The sequence below is a fragment of the Schistocerca serialis genome, chromosome 1, assembly GCF_023864345.2.
Source record: "Schistocerca serialis cubense isolate TAMUIC-IGC-003099 chromosome 1, iqSchSeri2.2, whole genome shotgun sequence".
In the NCBI taxonomy this organism is placed as follows: domain Eukaryota; kingdom Metazoa; phylum Arthropoda; class Insecta; order Orthoptera; family Acrididae; genus Schistocerca; species Schistocerca serialis.
This window is the reverse complement of record NC_064638.1, coordinates 851,312,408-851,319,489: the sequence shown is the minus strand read 5'-3', so window position 1 is coordinate 851,319,489 and position 7,082 is coordinate 851,312,408.

Here is a 7,082-nt window from a genome sequence, read left to right as displayed (position 1 = left end):
ACTGGAAGTGATACAGTTCACTTTTCATACTGAATTTCTATATGGCTACCTTGAGGAAGAAATATATATATAGAAGTACCTGAAGGGCTGGTGATTGACACAAAGAATCCTGTGGTCTGTAAGCTTGAGAAACTGCCACACAACCTAAAGAAAGCTAGACGTTTCTCGAACCAGGTTGTACAGACTTTCTGGTATAGCAGGCCACAAACCTCTCACAGACTACGCAAGGGAAAAAAAATTGGTCCAGCTATATGCAAACTGCCACATCTCACTCTGTAATTTGTGCTTCCTACCTGTTCCTGTTCGATCCATTCTAGGTTTAATTCGAGACCTTCTCAGAGTAGGGACAGTGAATGTTTACAACAAGGTCTATGAGACAAGAACAAAAAATGTTTGTATGCAATAAAATGATTACTGCATAAGATTTGGAATATTGTTATTGACCGATGAGCATAAAGTAAATGCTTTCATGTCCACAGAAACACACAAAATTGTTGGTTACCTTCAACTCCAAAAGTTCAGCACTCTACTGAAGAGGCTGATGAAGCTCACTGATTTGGGATATGTACTGTAGGATACATGAAACACTGATGTCAGAATAATGTTGTTCCCTGCAGGCGCACATGTAACTCTTCTTGTCATGACTGCATATTTGCATAAGTTCAAAAATAATGTACCATGAGACTATGAATTGGGATGCCCTCACCCCGGTGATAGCTACACTTGCCTGGCTAGTAAGAGTGAAGTTATACAAGGGCTGATGCTTTGCTTTCTGGAGGGAATGAAATATGACTAAAGAAAAACTCTCTTTTACAAGAATGATTGGTGATATGTGGGCACTATCAGATCAGTGGTCTGTGCACCACCTTCTAGATTTTCTTTTGAAGTGTAATTTTCAAGCAAATGACACTGACTCATGCTTATTCTGTGCCACAATCAGTAGTGAAGTTGTTTCGTTAAAGTTATTTGTAGATGAGTGACTTACAACCTCAAAGTACAGGAAAATGATTAGTAAAATTGGTTGTCACATCACTAAAAGGATCATTTTGTATTAGAATCTGAGATAGTCATTGTTTAGTTGGCATGGAAATTGAGGAGACTGTGCAAGAAAGAAGATGTTAATACATCAATGTGAGTACATGAGAAGAATAATTGAGAAGTTCAGAATGGTCCATGTAAATTGTTTGAGTGTTCCAGCCAATCCTCAATCCTCATGTTTAGATTAGATTAGATTTACTTTCATTCCAATTGATCCGTAGTGAGGAGGTCCTCCAGGATGTGGAACACTGCACGTAAGGACCACGAAGATAAGCGCTCTATTTGCGAGTCGAACAGGAAAGGAAATGACTGGTAGTGGTACAGGGCACCCTGCGCCTTGCTCTATTTAAGGAGTATCATATAGATGTAGAAATAGATTGTTTTTCGAGATTTAGCACATTGCACTGAGCTAAACCGTTTGGGTGAAGTGACAGTTGTGTAATACCTTTTTAATATTTCTGGAAAATATGATGAATGCAACATCTTTATACACAAACTGTCCAGCAAATCCCTGTGTGTCTGTGATGATGATCACATTTTTATGCATCAGTGTAGAATACACCACATGTTGTGTAATACCTCTACATTTATATTACACATTGTGGAATTCCTGTTAGTGGTGATTAATTAATAAGTTGGTTATGTAGCATTAACGCATACACTGAGGTACCTGAAGGGAAGTTTTGCAATGATTCAATTCAGTGCATACAACCACAATTCCAATCTTCGCCACCTTGCACTGCTTTGAACAACCTCACCACTATGAATGTTAAATCCTTAAACTTGTCTGGGCTGAGTTTGCATCTGAAACCATCATCAGTCTCGTAGTAAAATGGGCAAAACCTTGCGTAAATTTCATACAATAGCTGATATACGTTTTTGTCTTAGTCAAGCCATAAGTTATCATATTAAATAAACTGGGAATTTAAGTAAACTCTACCATTGGTTAGTTTATAGTTGTCAAATACGCTTGACTCCTTTGTCAGGTTCCCCTTCCTGTGTGTTTGCACTGCTAGAAAAATAAATCGTGGTGTTCTAGCTGAACATATGTCTTAATCGTTCGTGCTATGTGAGATGACTCTGGGAAGATCGGATAATCATACAGCTCCCACGAACAGAAAGTTAATGGCAGTGGATTTCTGGGATTCAGTACATGTAAAGTTCAGACTTTCTTCATCTGCTAGAGATACATGTGCACTTTCCACACCACTTTATGCAACACAGTTTTATGGCCTTCTTCTCCTTGTCTTAGAATGTATGAGTTGTTATCAGTAGCACCTCAAACTAAATTCAGCTCCTGTTTAGCCTTCGGAATGATATATTTATTATGCAAAAAGAACCCCATTAAAATTTTGAGCAGGATACACAAAATAAACGAGCCATGTCTTGATCTGTCTATGAACCATCCAGCGTTTTGTAAGGACCTGACCTGATTCCAACAACGTTTCAGATGAAGTCGAATTCGACGCCATTAAGTTCGTATCTTATTTCTTGAAACAGAAAGGTGGCTGCATTATGCGTGAGTTGCCATGTCATTGCTGCTGCTGGGGTCTTCTTATACATAAACATCCCCTTCAATGAGAATAAGTTTTTGCTCGGAATTATTAAACCATCTTGATCTTGAATAAGAATTCTTATCTCGTCGTTATTGTTAAATGTTGATGAAGTCAAAAGTATGTGTGAAAAATATTCCTGACTAATGATACACTCGTCATATTGAACTGTAGTTGTTACATTGAGTGACATCATTGTGAGGTCTCAATCGTATTCTTTTAAGAAACTCGTAATTCTCGTGTCTTCTGATCGTTGTCCGCACTGTATTTATACTTAATGCCCGTGATGCTGTTTTAGATGAGGATGTACTATAATTACCTCGCTACAAAAATCCCATCCTCATCAATGAGATTCAGACGGAGATGGTCTAATGTCTGAACAGTCAGTGGGAGGTACGAGGTGCGTGAGAAAAGTGACGAGCCTGACAACACTGTTGGCGACCTAGCAACGCTGTATTGTTCTGCTTGTGTAGACCGGTGTGTTCATTCCTTCCAGATGCTCAGTCTGAGTTTCAGCTCAGTACAGCCGTCAAATGATGTTTGAGAGCGCCGTCAGTGAACTTGTTTTTTGTTGTGTGTTAAGAAAATGGAATGGAGGAATTTAGAGCAACGTTATGTCATCAGTTTTTGTGTTAAACTTGGGGACTCCATGAGGGTGACCTTTGAAAAATTGAAACAGGCCTATGGCCAACATTCCTTATTAGAGCCAAATGGTGGCCAGGTGCTCAGGATGAATTATATGGAAGGACTGGACGGAGGTTCGGATAAACGCCATTCACCATCTGTAAAACATTCATTATAAAAATTATGGAAGGCAAACATTCAGTTTTACAGTAGGCAAACTTTATGAACACACCCAATGGATACTGGTGCTTAATAAATTTAAAATGGACTGAATCCAAAAACTTCCTTAACAATTCAAGAACAAGCCCACAGGGCATTTAAATAAAACTTGAACAAACTTTGAGTTTGAGTTTACATATTTAGGAAAAAAGCTACCAATGCCAACATGTGGCATAATTGTTCTGAAAAAGAGGGGCTTCTAGAATATTATACCACAATTCAAATCTACAAATGGGATCCCGACTAACATGAAACCAAGAACATGATGGGTAATAAGGAAAATTACTTATAAATGTATCACAATAACATATTGCTTCTACATCTAAAAGCCCTATTAATTAAGAGAACTTGGTCAGTGCCTAAACCTATAAAAAGGTTTAACAAATTAAGAAATAATCAATCATTGCTCTTCAAACATTTAAACCCAGCCAGCGCCAGATAATAAAATTTAAGGAAATTTAACAGTTTGGGCAATGGTTGTCCATGGTCCTGCAAAACATTATCCCAGCAGTGTGAAGCTCTTAAACTCATGTTAATTAAAACACGAAATAGGACAATATCTCTTTTCAAAGAAAGGAAAATAAAGCAAGAGTTTTACAGTTATCGTAGCAGAAGCCCATAAGAAGGTTACGTAACTTAGGTCTCTGCAGTGTGAGATGATGCAGGAGGTGGTAGTCTCGGTGAAGATGATGTCGGCAACTGTTGCACATAGACGGTCGGTCCATAAGAGAACTATGAGGTCAAAATATTCGGTGTCCTCCGCGTGTGTCACAACAGCTGTAAGACTGAAACAAACTAAGGAAGCATCTAAGCTGCGGCACTACTAGCTCCTTTCACAATCTCCCATCATCGGATGTTCAGTCAGGAAAGGATTCCCTTAGCAGGCACCATCTCCGCAAAAGTCGAAGTTCTCTGCCTATGGAGTCACCAATCATTTATACAATTTAAAATATTTTTACACTGTCATACTTACTGCTGCTGAGCATAAGGATCAGCAATACAGTTACTAGAACCACATCTCAAGCATTGCAGTCCCTTGATTCTGCCCAGCACCAAAAGGCAAGACACTGGGACAGGAAGCAAACCCATACACCACCAATATCGCCTTTCCTGACTTAGCCCATCTAACGAGCTTAACCAGCTCCGAGCTCACTAGGCCGACAGACAGCACGGTAATCTCATGATCCAAAGGCCAAAGTACCTGACGAATCAGAGTCTTCAAAACACCACACACTCGTTACATTAATTCATATAAACTGAATCCCCAAATGAGACGAAAATGACTCGAACGTACAAATGAAATAAATTTTGGCGGTCAAGAAACTCACACGGCCAAGGTCGTGCACAATAACGTGTACTCAGGTATAATGTCAGAGAACTGTCGTGTCAATAGGCCTCATACCAAATACCAGAGGCCACCATGACCAACCCAGGCCCTACACAGCCATTACTCCCAACTGAGCCAAGTCCGACTTTATGCCACGAACCACACTGCCACTGTCAACAACCACCCGGCCTTTCGCAGCGGTACGACTGTGCCCCCTAGTTGGAAACCGCTCTCTGTGGTGAGGGATCGCTAGTTCTCTGGCGTGCAGATCAGGAGATGTGAAAGAAGGAAGCCGCCACGGTTGGCACAATCCGTTTTTGGAAGACTGAGAATATGCTGAAGGTGAACTTTGCTCAGGTTGACCTTCAGCTTCAAAAACGTCGAACATACGACGTTTGGCAATAAGGAGGATCAAATGGTTCAAATGGCTCTGAGCACTATGGGACTCAACTTCTGAGGTCATTAGTCCCCTAGATCTTAGAACTAGTTAAACCTAAGTAACCTAAGGACATCACACACATCCATGCCCGAGGAAGGATTCGAACCTGCGACCGTAGTGGTCTCGCGGTTCCAGACTGTAGCGCCTAGAACCGCATGGACACTTCGGCCGGCTAAGGAGGATCGATGATATGTTGAAACTGAAACACTTTTACTGACCATCAAATTTTCACCAAAGTTTTAAACACGCGAAAGGTTCGTACCAAAATGATGCCGAAAAACGTCACAACTGAACAGAAAGACAGACTAAAAGTGTGCATTGTTCTTGAGAGGATTGCCAATAGTGTGATCACAGATGATGAATCCTGGTTTTTTATGTACGATCCTGAGACAAAACGGTAAAGTGAGGAGTAGCACACTGAAACGTCCCCTCGACCAAAAAAAGCTTGACTGAGAAAACCAAAGATCAAAACAATGCCGATTTCCTTTTTTGACGGTCGGTGTATCGTTCGTAAAGAATTTGTTGCTCCAGGACAAACTGTCAGCCAAATGTTTTACGAAGATGTACTTAAAAGGCTCAGGAAAAAGGTGAAGCGAGCAAGCCCGCATATTCCAAACAAGTGGATGCCCCATCGTGATAACACCCCGTGCCACACAGCCATTTCCACCCACGAATTTTTGACCTCAGAAGGCATTCCTGTTGTTCGACAGCCCCCCTCTTAACCTGATATGAGTCCTTGTAACTTTTCTATTTTGCTGAAGTTGAAAAATATCTTAAAAGGACGTCATTTTTGGACCTTGGAGAACATTCAGAAGAATGTGACCGACATATTAAAGGTCTTACCAGCTAAAGCATTGCAGCGCTGCTACGAAGACTGGGAACAATGACTCCGCCGTTGTATAGTTGCCGAAGAGAACGACTTTGAAGGGGACAATATTGTTGTTTGAAAAAACTTAAAATTTCGGTAGATAAGAAATCAGTCTCATTTCTTTTCTCACACACTTCTTGTAAGACACTTGTGACAAGGTTTTTTTGGTCAAGTCGGTCATGGCGATTATTGCTTGTTCACATTAGTACATAGGGTTTTTATTGTTGTTGTTGTGGTCTTCAGTCCTGAGACTGGTTTGCTGCAGCTCTCCATGCTACTCTATCTTGTGCAAGCTTCTTCATCTCCAAGTAGCTACTGCAACCTGCATCCTTCTGAATCTGCTTAGTGTATTCATCTCGTGGTCTCCCTCTACGATTTTTTACCCTCCACGCAGCCCCCCAGTACTACATTGGTGATCCCTTGATGCTTCAGAATACGTCCTACGAACCGATCCCTTCTTCTAGTCCAGTTGTGAGGGGTTTTATGGAGAAATAAATAACACACTTGCAACTCTTAAACTTTTTTTCATTTATAAACACTTACATACAGCTGGGTGCATATAAAAACTTAAATAAAATTGTAGTTCTTCGACCACATCTGGAAAAATTGGTTCATGTATCCCCATCCGTATCCATGTACAGCATGACTCGTGGAGTTGAAGTTTCTTATGATGGATGGAAGTATGGTGAGTTAATTCTAGGAAGTTACCCCATAGTGTCTCATAGAATTGGTAGACATATGGCTACCACCTTAGTCGTTACTCTTGCTCATTCTGTATTCCATAGTTGGTGATCTTAAAAGTTTGCTCCTACAGATGTATGCACTCCCAGTTGTTAAATATTTTAACTGTTTCAGGAAAGGTCCTTGTACGAGGGTTGGAACTTAGGTAGTGGCAACTTTTGATTCACAACCAATAAAAAAAGAGTTACATGTTTTCACCTGTTACTGCCCTTCAACGTAGTCACCAGCGTTTTGTGTAGAACCCGTTGCTAGCGATGTGGAAGGTGTAGTATA